Consider the following 11,971-nt stretch of genomic DNA (forward strand, 5'->3'; position numbering starts at 1 on the left):
ACAAGCCTTGGCAACAACAAGCAGAAGCGGTGCACAGGGTTTCCATCCCAACAGACCCAACAAGGGATCACAGTCTTCTCAGTTGCAAAGAAGATAGGTTGGACCTCTGGAAAGCCACAGAACCACCACCTGTGTTGTAGAGCCTTGAAGAGTCTGTGGGACAGCAGGATCCACAAACCGGTCGTCGACAGCAGCTGGACAGCCGAGGTCCCCATTGACTTCAACGGGAGGTTTCGACACAACTTGACCCCTATGCACCTGGACTCCCTGGTGTAGGTGCTCCACTTCTCTGGGTATTCATGGGTGGGGGCACTCTTGAACCTTCCTTGTCCCTACTGGTCCTCTGGGAAGGGTCCTGCCTGTTCAGCCTCGCTGGGTCTGCATGCATTCCTGTGCTTTTGCCGACCTCAGACACTGTTCTGCCCCCCCTGCTGCAGAGCTTAACTCGAGCAGGGGAAGGCAGAACAAAGTATTTCCTGTAGAGGAGAGGTGTTACCACCTCTCCTTTAGACACAGGTGTCTCTGGGCTAGAGTGGAGTGTTCCTGAGCGCCACCAGACTGCTTTGAAGAGCACATTTGATGCCCTCCTTGCAAAACCGGTTTACTCCAGTGCAGGAGCCCCTAGCTCGTGCTCTGGCGCTAAAACGCACAAAGGACAGGGGAGTGACCACCCCCTGTCTAACTCCTCCCCTAGGGAGTTGCCCAGAGGTCTGCCAGGTGCCCACTTAATTCTGCCATCTTGGGAATAAGATGAGCAGAGGTCCATGTGAGTATCTGACTGGTCAGTCCAGGAAAGTAGCATCCCTGCATGGACCCCACACCCTTCCCCCACCGATAAGGGGGTAACTACAGAAGTTATCCAACCCCCTTCCTGGGTTACTTAAGGGCTCCCTTGAATGTGGGACCCCAGATTACTCTGCAAGATTCTTCTTCAAGACACTTCTGTGATCTGGACACCGGATTCTCCTGCTGGACTTCAAGACAAGTCTGCAATTGGTAGGAGGGCTCCTACTGCAACTTTGTCTCCAGGTATTGCAAGGACTCTGCAAGGCTGAACAGGCAGACCTGGGGAATCCCACAGAGTACATGGTATCATGCAACTAACACCGGAATCAGCGCATTTGCATGATTCCAACATGTTTGATACCAAACGTGACCAGGTTCGATGAAGCCATTATGTAGTTGGGCATCTCATGATGACCAGTGTCCACTACATACTTTAAAATGGCTTCCTCTCACTTACAAAGCCCAGAAAATGGAGTCTCGTGTTTGTAGGGGTACCTCTGCTCATGCAGGGGTACCCTCACACTTAGATCCATGAACCCTGCCCTTGGGCTGAAGGGTCTACCTTACGGGTGACTTATAGGGTCAGAAGTGTATTGACCACGATTTAAGGGAAACCTTATATCTGGGCTGAAAGGTGCATGCAGCATTTCACGCAGGCTGCAATGGTAGGCCTGCAGACACAGTTTGCATGGGCTTCTATGGGTGGCACAATATATGCTGCAGCCCATGGGGGACCCCTGGGGTACCAATGCCCTGGGTGCAATATACTAGGGACACACTGGGGCACAACAGTATGCCAATTGTGGGGTATAAGAGTTACTTACAAACCAAATTTAGGGGAGAGAACACTGACACTAGGGTCCTGGTTAGCAGGACCCCAGTGTCCTACAGTCAGAACACACTGACGCCAGGCAAAAAGTGGGGTAACTTTGTCAGAAATATCCTACTTTGCTACACCCTGGCCTGAAGAGACATGGTGGAGCTCAACATCAATCCTGTACTCCCACAAATCAAAGCGGATCTAGACAAATGGACACTTCATAATCTCTCAATATGGAGGAAACCACAATTTCTCAAAATGAACGTCATGCCAAGACTTAACTATCTGTACATGATGATCTCCCTCCATGTCTCTGCCCTGCTAATGGGGTCAATAGGCAAAGCATTGAAGACTTCATGTGAGATGAGGTGAAAATGGCGACTAAAAAATGTGGAAACTACATGGTGTGACAGGCAACAAGGGGCCTATGGTTGCCACACACACTCATGTACTGGTTGGAACATCAGTTAGCCCCCATTCAATATATACTGCGCAACACCCTTGATACACCACAGTGGGTTAACCCAAAAAGGGCCCCCTAGGTAGAATAGGTGGACCAAAAATGCTTTATAAAAATGCCCCCCAATGGATACTTGCATCCCATCTGATTCTTCCCACAATGCCCTCACCCTGACCTAAAGTCCACAAATTGTTGGGAATGGCCCCCAGCTACATACACAGGCACAAATGTTGTGTAACACAGCAGCGTGACTAGGAAATGAAGAACCATATTGGCAGGGATGGGAAACTAGAGGCATAGATTCAGTGTCTGACCTCTTGGTTGATAGAAACGCCCAAACAATTGCCTCAGCCCGGGAACAATTCACACTCCAACCACATCATTTTTGGGACTATCGACGTTTGGTTTAAGTCTGTGCAAAGCAATAGGCCTAACCCAGTAGGGGTTACAGTCTTCACCAATCTTGGACTACATGTGCAAATGGGGCACTTCTAAAGGGGTGGTCTCAGGACTTTACACAATTTTGCTGGACTGCACAATCACAGTCCTCCTCAATGACTTTGAAACCTACCCCACTGTCACCAAACAAGAGACCAGATAGCTTGCTACAGCTTCGCCACAGCCAAGATGTGCATCTTGAGACTAGGGAGGACAGAAGCTTGTCGTTCCATAGATGCAAGGCTACCGGAAACGCACAAAGTGGCTGCCTAGGGACGGGCCATAGCGAGCCAGAAACAACACGTTGGATAAGTTCCAAGAGGCATGGACTGGCTTTATGAATGGCCTGTGATACCCGAACAGCACCTTCACAGTCAATCCTTTTTTAACTCGAGACACAACTTTGTAACAGGCCAGTTTCGAAGCACACTCTAGGGCTCCAACGGAAACAGACTATTTCTAGAGTGCTCCTGTACTTTCCACACCTGAGGGGGAGACCACAGGGAGCGTGGTGGAGTCACATTAGTGAGGTCACCAACCATAACTGATTGGGCAGGAGGTCACAGTGGGACAGCAGTGGCAGTGCCACCTACTTATGGACTTCATCAGCAGGACGGATCAATGACAAGCTGTACCGGAGAGCCAACACACAGAGGGAAATGGAGACCAGAGCGGCTTAGGCCAAGACATTGTTACATTGTAGTAGGCATCCCATTAATTTTTTGGCCTCCGGGACTTGACCTTTCACGCAGGGAGAAGGAGGGCAACCACTATGGAACTGGGGAATGGTATTGGGGCCTAAATAGCTCCCAGCATATCGGTGGATACCCTCTGGTTATGTTGATCACTGTTGAAAATGTCATACAGTATATATATATATATATATATATATATATATATATATATATATATATATATATATATATATATATATTGAGTGATAACATGCTTTTCCTAGAAAAAAAAGCGTATGAATACAACAAAAGTCTAGCTGTCACACGTAAATGTGTTAGTAATGTCCTTGGCTGTGTCGTTACACCCACGGTCCAACAGCAACAAGACTGCTGGGTCAAATGGCAGATCAATTCATATGATTGTTCTGACATGTGACAAAATGCCCTTGCAATAGGACTGTATATGTGTACATGACCACCATAAATTAAAATAAGACTCCTGCAGGTCAGACACCTTCCAGCAAAGTTTGGAGCTCCCAAACATGGCTTCTACCCAAACAGGTGATGGCTACCAGCTACTGTGCACCTTATAGTAATTATCCTATTTTGGGAGCACGCATGATTATTTGGCTGCTGTGGTCAACGTGCATATTCATATTTCTTTAACCAACTCTGTGTGTAAGTCCTTCCCATGTGTCCTATAACTGTGTAGGTTGGCAGGTTTCTTAATCCTGAATATTGTGTAGAGATCCAGTGGCAAAGTGAAAGGTTGTCCAAATAATGAAGAGTTAATTAACTTTCCAGAGATTAACAAGTTAATTCTTTGCAGTGCTTCAGGCATGAAGGAGCTTCACATCGCATATCTCTCTTTGCACTTTCTGAGTTCCCTTTACATTTCATTTTATTTTACATCATAACAAAACCCTAATAAAAATGCCATCCTATAACAATGAACACTGCACGTTTCCCTCTTTACATATAACACAACATATGTGGACTCATACTACTACATTGAAACAGATTACTTATAAGCAATACAATCTTCAAACTTACTAGGTCTTTTAATTTTTCTGATAGCTCTCAATCCTTTTGATGAGGGTCCTTTCTATACTTGTTCCTTTTCTGCCACCACTTAACCATTGTAGTCCATAACTTTTACTACTCCGTTTAAATTCTAAATGCAAGAGTCTTCAGTTTTCTCTGCGTTTATGAATACCTTTGCCACTACCATTGGACTACTACATTCTGAAGATTATTCGTGACTTACTGACCCTTTCACTTTAGCCCACACTCCCACACTAACCACAAGTAGTTTTTTGTGTTTTTGTTTTTTAAGTTTGCCTCCTGTTAGAACATAATTTCCTTTCATTGCAACTCCACTCACAATCCCTTTTCATATCATCAGCTTCATTTACTTAATTCATCTATTCTGGACATAACATGATATTGGCCTTCCTTCCTCTAAATAACTCAAAATGGACCCTTCCAGAGACACCATGTGGAGTAAAACTGTATGCCTCTAACCTTTTCTTAATTTCCACTTTCCAGTCTTTACCAGCATACTTAGTAACATGACTAGTATCTTTAAGTGCCCTGTTCAGTCATTCCACCCTTATATTCATCTCTGAATGGTACAATGAACACCTTTCATGCTTCCTTCTTCTCTCTCCAAGAATTGAGACCTCTCTCTGTGAAAGAAATTTGAACTCTGTTGTCAGTGAGCAGTGATCCAGGAAAACCACTTCTACCGAAGCTTATAACCACACTTGGTATTGATCTTGTTAACAATTTTTATTTTCAACTGTGGCCATCTAGAAAGCATGCCTACTACTACTAAAATATATTTTGCCTGTATTGAACCACTGATTGTGCCTACTATTTCCATGGCAATATAATCCCACAGTTTTTCCGGTAGGCTCCTAACAACCATGGACTGCTCTCTTGTCTCGTAGATAATATACTTTCCTTCACTTCTTTTTCTACCAGTTTGTCCCTGCCTGACTACCAGTAATGAATTTGTATTCTCTCCTTAGTCCTAGAGATATCTTGATATCCCTCATGTGCTAACTTTGTGGCTCTCTCATGTATTAACTCCGGTGGAGCGCATATTGTACCTCTATACACCATACCCAAAACACTTGACAACTCATCCCTCATGTTCCAAAATCCACTACACTTCTCTAACATTTTCTTAGATGACCAACCATTTGCTATCAATGTTAATTTTTTCCACAAATTGTCATCACAAATCATCTCTGCTCTGCATTCTTCCATTCAATTATACCACTGCCAATCACTGAAAAGTTTGTTTTTTCCATTCCCGCCTCATCTTCTGTGTTTTCTTCAATCTTTTGAGATAAACAATCAACTATGTTACTCTTTCCTGGAACATAAATTACTTCAAAGTCGAATTCTTGTAAGGGTATCACCCACTTTCTGGTTCTACTTTAGATGTTATCTGTCTTTTAAAAAAAAAACTTATTCCATAGCTTAAGGCCAGTCCTTACTGTGAACCCTTGACCCCAAACAAAACACTTAGGTTTCTTTACTGCCTAAAATACTGCTATGGCTGCTCTTTTCTCTGCTGCCCTAAGACTTTGTGAAATAAAGGTAACACTTCATTTCCATCTTTCTGGATCCTTGAATCCATAGTCCTCTAAAACGAGTATTATCTATGTAAATTATATTCTCATACCGAGGACAATAATGATGCAAACTTTGCACTCCTTCCATTTCTTCTAACCTCAGAAACTCTCCAACACACTTTTCACTTTACCTGAATTACACATTTTTTTTTAACAATGTATTGTTTTCTCAGGGAGATTTGGAACACTCTAAACTACCAAAATCTGCTCCACAAATGAAGCAGGTTCATCTTTGTTGTTGGGAATAAGCATTCCTTTCATACAATATGCTCCTTCCTGGGTTTTAATACACCGGTAGTCAATGTCTGTTCTAAAATCAAGTTATTTGTTATGAAAATTACATTAATCAACTTTGAGTGTCAAATCTTCAACCTATTCCATACTGCCCTTACTCTAATATTGTGTTCTTAAACGTGTTGTCAGATGATCTTGATTTACTTTTACCCCAGTTGCTTCCAGTTTCTCCAACTCTCTTGTAACTTGTAACTGTCTCTGTTGTTAGTCCCCCTTAATTCTATGAGAATCCTTCTGACTTTGCTAACTATTGGTCTTGTTCACTTTTTAATTTTATTTTTATGCACATAGCACCTAAAACACCCTAGCTTCTCACTGAATACCTCTGGAAACTTTTTTATAAAAATCTGTTTATTCTTCACTAGGTTGTAATAAAGTAACCCAGTGTTAGTTTAAGGGCGGGAGGGGTCTCACAAAATGAAAAACATTAAGAGGTTTGTGTTCTACTGTTGGGTAATGCTAAACTTAAACACATGCACTGCTTTTCAGATATCATGCACTCTGCTAGGGGTGCTTAGGGCCTACCTTTGGGATGAGTTATACTTATTAAAAAGTAACAATTAGCTCAGGCTAGAGGTTTATTTTGCCAGGTCCATATGGCAGTTCAATCCTGCACTACAGCCTGTGCTGGCAGGCCTGAGGCAGGTTTTGAAGGGCTATTTCAGTGTTGGTACAATGAGTGCTACTGTCCATTATTTACATTTGTTTAGAGGTCCTGGGAACAGATAGTACCATTTACTAGGGACTTACTAGTGAATGATTTGTGCCAGTTAGATGTAGGTCAATTTTACCATGTTTTAAGGAGAGAGCACTAGCACTTGTTAGCAGGGGTAAATTGAGTGAAGTCCTAATGGTAACACAGAGTTCAGCAAAAGTCAGTGAGTAAAGGCAAAAGGTTTGGTGGAATCCCACACCAAGGATGTCAAGTCTAAACTATATTAAAGAAATAAACTAAAACAACAAATAGTTGAGTTTGTGAGTAAAAAAGTAATGGAATCACTTATTAAGTGAAATGTCTACTTTCTGTCTCTATAGCTCAAATATGATTTTAAATAAGTCTTCTTTCTGTTTCACTGCGCTAATGTTCAATTGAGGAATCCTTAGTTGTTTACCCTAATGGCCAATCCCACATGATGTTGAAGAGCCAGCACTTGTCGAGGCACAGTTGCGGCGTGAAGTAGAAGACACGAGAGACCCTAGTTCCAAGGAAAAGTCAGAGCCAGGTACAGCACAATCCATGGGCTTCTAGGAAACATTAGAGACCACAGCTGCAGACTAACATCAACGTGAGTTACAGCATACAAGAAACAGCAGCTGCAGGCTAATCTGTTTGATTCACAGCATGTTAGAAACCTCCTGTAAGGCAAGTGAAAGCTATAGGCATTCAGCAATGGACAGAAGTGAGTATGCAGGGACGCAGCAAAAAGTTGATGTACTTGTTCGAATACAGTTATTCAGGATAGCACTAGTCTTCAATGCACTGCATTCTAGATTTACGAACTCGTAAATCTACTCAGATGCACATGTTCACATTTCCTGCTGATATTCCTGCTCTCTAAGGTGAGAACAAAAAAATAGAAAATGGAAAAGGGTCTCATCGCATGTGCAAGGCAAAAAACCTATGAAGACAGAGGGCTGTGCTGTGACAAGATCTCATCAGAAGAGCTCTCTCCCAGGGGCTTGTGGCCCAAAACAAAGAGTTCAATACTCCTGTAATGTGAATCAAGACATGATCCTCAATAGAGAGCTTAAAAAGTTCAGCAACTTGTCGTTATGGTTACGTTGCTTAATTGATGCTTGAACCACTGGATGTCAGACTGTTTCATGCTATGAGGTTCAGTAAACAAATCTGGTCTGCCCACTTAATTGGCAATGAGCTTAATGTACTGAAGCCACAGAATAGTATTGCCCAAGTCACACACCATGCACTCTAATAAGAACTTTCTATTAAGAGAGCCAGGTGGATTCACCCACATTGACATCCAGAGATGCATAGGGACCAGAGCGATTGAATCGGCCAGATAGCCCAGCCCCAATTCCTTGTACACAAAGTTAGTAGAACAGCTAAAAGGGGCACCCAGAAACTCCAACAGAAGCAATTTTCCTCTCCCTGAAGAAATTTGGTTTCAAGGTAGCCCCAGAGGCCCACCCAAACAGCAATGGAGGAGCACCAAGATGGATTTAACTGGCTTATTGCCGATATTGTTTGGTAAGGCTCAACAAAGGCCAATTGATTGGGCACACTTGGAGTCCCTGATTGAAATGTTGGGCCACAGTTCCACTTGGCATTGAGTTTAATACCCATGTAAGAAAATTGACTGGCCCTCTCTACAAGCACCCTTTAATGCTAAAGACCCCAGTTTTACATAAAATGAACCACAGGCATTGTAATGTGTTTTTGATGAGTTAATATTAAGATTAAGCTGGTCCATAAACTCCATGAATATATCAATAAGTAGTTTGAGAAATTAGCACAGCATCAACAGCGTATAACAAAGTCAGTAATAGTGTGGTGTTTACCTTGGGCATATCCTAGTCCAGGTTTAGACAAAATAGACTTAGGGGCCTGATTTAGATGTTGGCGGTCTTACCGCCAAGCTGTGTCGGGGGGCAGACCAGAAAAGACCATCACATTGGCGGTGTCCTGCTAGTCCTATTTAGATGCATGGCAGCTAAGCTAAAGACCGCCACAACGAAGTGTATTCCGTCGCACCAGCTGTATCCTGCAGCCGATGCGTCGGACTCCAATGCCGATGATTAGCACTCCATCACCGTCCTGACAGCGACATCCCACCAAGCCTATCTAGATCACACACTCCGTCGTTGGACCTGTTCAGTATAGTACCATGACTGTGGCCATCGGCTGGATGCCAGTAGCCCACACCGTTTCACGTTGGACAGTTGTGAACACCTGCAAAACAAACTCCATTTAAGACCATGATCCTTTGCCATTCCACTGCAGACAACCAGCCTGCCAGCCAAATCCACAACATAGGAGACCGTTTGTTTTTTCAGTTTACCTCTCCCTTTCTTTTTTGTTAAATCTAATTGTTTCTTCACTAACCTTCATTTTTTTAGCACTAGTTTTTTTTTTAGATCTATTTCTCAATGGCAGGGATAAAAAAAAACTCCTTTTCACAGAGGGAGAACTGCCTTGTCATCATGGATGAAATCATTAGAGTAGAGCCACAATTGTTTGGAGCACAAGTCCCGAAAACTACCATTTCCCAGAAAAGGCAAACGTGGACCAGAATAGTTGACAGGGTGAATGCAGTAGCCAACAACCTGCACACAAAGGAGGAGATTAAGAAGAGGTGAAACGACCTACAGAAGACGGTTCATTCACTGTCCTCCAAGCCTCACCTAGACTCCCAGAGGACTGGTGGTGGTTCTCTCCCCCATTACAACTCTTTCCCAGGGAGGAAAAGGTCATGCAAATCATCCATCCTGAAGGCTTGACTTGAATCCCTGGTGGAGTGCAAACTGATAAATCAGGCCGATGTATGTCTCCCTAATCACCAATGGAGTCCTGCCATTAAGGTAGACTTTTAGAATGCTGCAAAAATCTTAGCAACACAGATATAGCTAATTTTAAATAAGCAAAATATAAATATGTTATGTCATACAAATTACCAGTAGCATGGGTGTAGCTCTCCCTCTAACATAATGCTACATGGATAATCTGATTGTGTGTAGTGTCCCCTAGATCATCCCTTGCACAGGTTCTACCTATTACTGTATATCAATGTATCTTGTTGTGTTTACAAAAACTGGTCCAAAAATACATCCATTTTCACAGCAGAGTATGGTGTTCCTAAGTTGTATTTTCTCCTAGTCACAATATATCCATATGTGTGTGTACCAGTAGCAAATGGGTTTTCATCTCTAAGATACTCTTTGAAAGTGAAATGTGTAACTTATTTCTAAAACAAGTATTGTCCATGGTGTCAACAGATGACTACAACTACCATGATGCTCTGTTATTGGATCTGAAAAACAATAGTGGAATGTAATGTTCTTACACGGTTCTTTACTGCCATATGCACATGCAATTCAAAAACTAGTGCATTTGTCAGTCATCATGTCATGGATTAAAATATCACTTCTTGTATATCTCAACCATGTTGACACCAACTCACAGCATTTTCATCACTTCAATGCAGCTAACATCGCTCATCGTCTGTTTAATTAAAAATATCCAAAAATGTGTTGTGTGTGGCTACTGATTCTATTCAGCATGCCACAAGTTAAAATTCACTGTCCATATGATGACCAATTACAGTATCACGTGCATTATGAACCACTTTATATCCAATGTTTTGTAGCCTGCTGGGCCTTGGAATGGCCCAGTACTCCAATCTACTCTCCACTGTGTTGGGTACAATGCTTGTCACATTTAACCTACAAATCTGAAATAACACTTTGCCATTTCAGGACATATCTACTAGGTCAGCACTGGAATTGTCATCTGTATAAATCAGGCTGCATGGGTAAAACAATGAATATAACACAAAGGCCAAATCAGTCAGTCACTCTTTCTAGGTTTTAGGTTCGCTCTTTTGTAGACAAAGACTCATCTAATGCACAAACAGTATTTTAAACACATATCCTATGTTTTCTTCACAGGGCCAACCACCTGGACCAGTGCAACATTATCTGCCAGCCAATACACATCCACTCCAGCCTAGGAGCAAGCATTCAGTGAGGATTCCAATGCTGCAAGTCCAGATAATGAGGACCAAGCTGGTCCTTCTGATCTATCTGCCAACACAGCTCCAGTGAGTCACACCCAGGCCACAGCTACACCACCCACCACAGCTGCAACAAGACCTCAGCGTGAGGACCCCCCACTTCCTGCGCACCGAAAACTAGCACACCAATCCTGTTCCCCCGGTCCTGGCTACTGTTGAGCCACCAACAACTCAGCCTCCAGTTCTCCCAGGGTGCAGTGGTTTGGGGCACACTTCAAGGGCACAAGCTAGTGGGGGTAAGAGTGATGGGAGGGAATCGGTAGGCCAGCCAACAGAGACCACTGGGGTGTTAGCCAGACCACCCTTGACAAAGTCTTGCTATCAGTCCAACAATCCCAAGACTGATGGGCCAGGTCCTAAATGAGCTCCGGGACATTACGGGGGTGCAGAGGGAGTGCAATGCGGAGATGCAGGACATCAATTCCAATTTGTGCTTCTTGACTGGGGTGATGTATGACATCACATCATGCGCAGTGCTTTTCCCATTCCATCTGCCCTTTTCTGTGGTTCCTCCACATCTGGGCAAAGTGCACCACTGCCAGCCACAGACCGGGATGCCCTGCCACAGGATGAGCTTGTCCCTACTACCCCTTTCCCTACACCTGTGACTGTCATCTGGACCAACAGCAGAGGATGGCAAGACCAAACACCACCACCTCTGAGAGACACCGAAACTACTTTCCTCCTTGTGCACCTATTATTCACTCTATGGACTGTTACATGGACACATTTACCTTTACTTACAGTAGTATTTTGGACAATGGACTTCAGACTCCATTTGGCTCTACTACCATGTTTCCGTGCACAACAATAGACTCTTCCTAGTTTATTTAATCTTATTTTATTTCACCTCACACTTGTTTTTTTAATCTGAATAAATGAAATACACAGAGTACGAGAATTTTGTTTGACTATTTGTTGCATTTCCTTTGTTATGTCCATCTTCCGCCATCATGCTTGGGAAACTATTGAACCTCCATTTCTGGAAAAAATGTTTCAATTACAAAGAGGAAACATGACAACAAATTTATTGAAAGTAAACAAACTCAACTGAGAATGTATGTGGAACATTCTAATGTTACAAACAGGTCCTTGTAGAAATT

At 43.1% G+C, this 11,971-nt stretch overlaps 1 protein-coding gene across 1 annotated transcript in view; it reads left to right on the forward strand.

The window, feature by feature from the left end:
• The window catches only part of ATP13A3 (ATPase 13A3), a 429,788-nt gene extending 418,054 nt beyond the window's left edge, over positions 1–11,734 (forward strand). The window contains exon 35 of the mRNA XM_069213167.1: positions 10,744–11,734. The gene's annotated coding sequence lies outside the window, so the exon portion shown is untranslated. The remainder of the gene's footprint in view (positions 1–10,743) is intronic.
• The last annotated feature ends 237 nt before the right edge of the window (positions 11,735–11,971 follow it).

The sequence above is a fragment of the Pleurodeles waltl genome, chromosome 11 (assembly GCF_031143425.1).
Source record: "Pleurodeles waltl isolate 20211129_DDA chromosome 11, aPleWal1.hap1.20221129, whole genome shotgun sequence".
NCBI lineage: Eukaryota > Metazoa > Chordata > Amphibia > Caudata > Salamandridae > Pleurodeles > Pleurodeles waltl.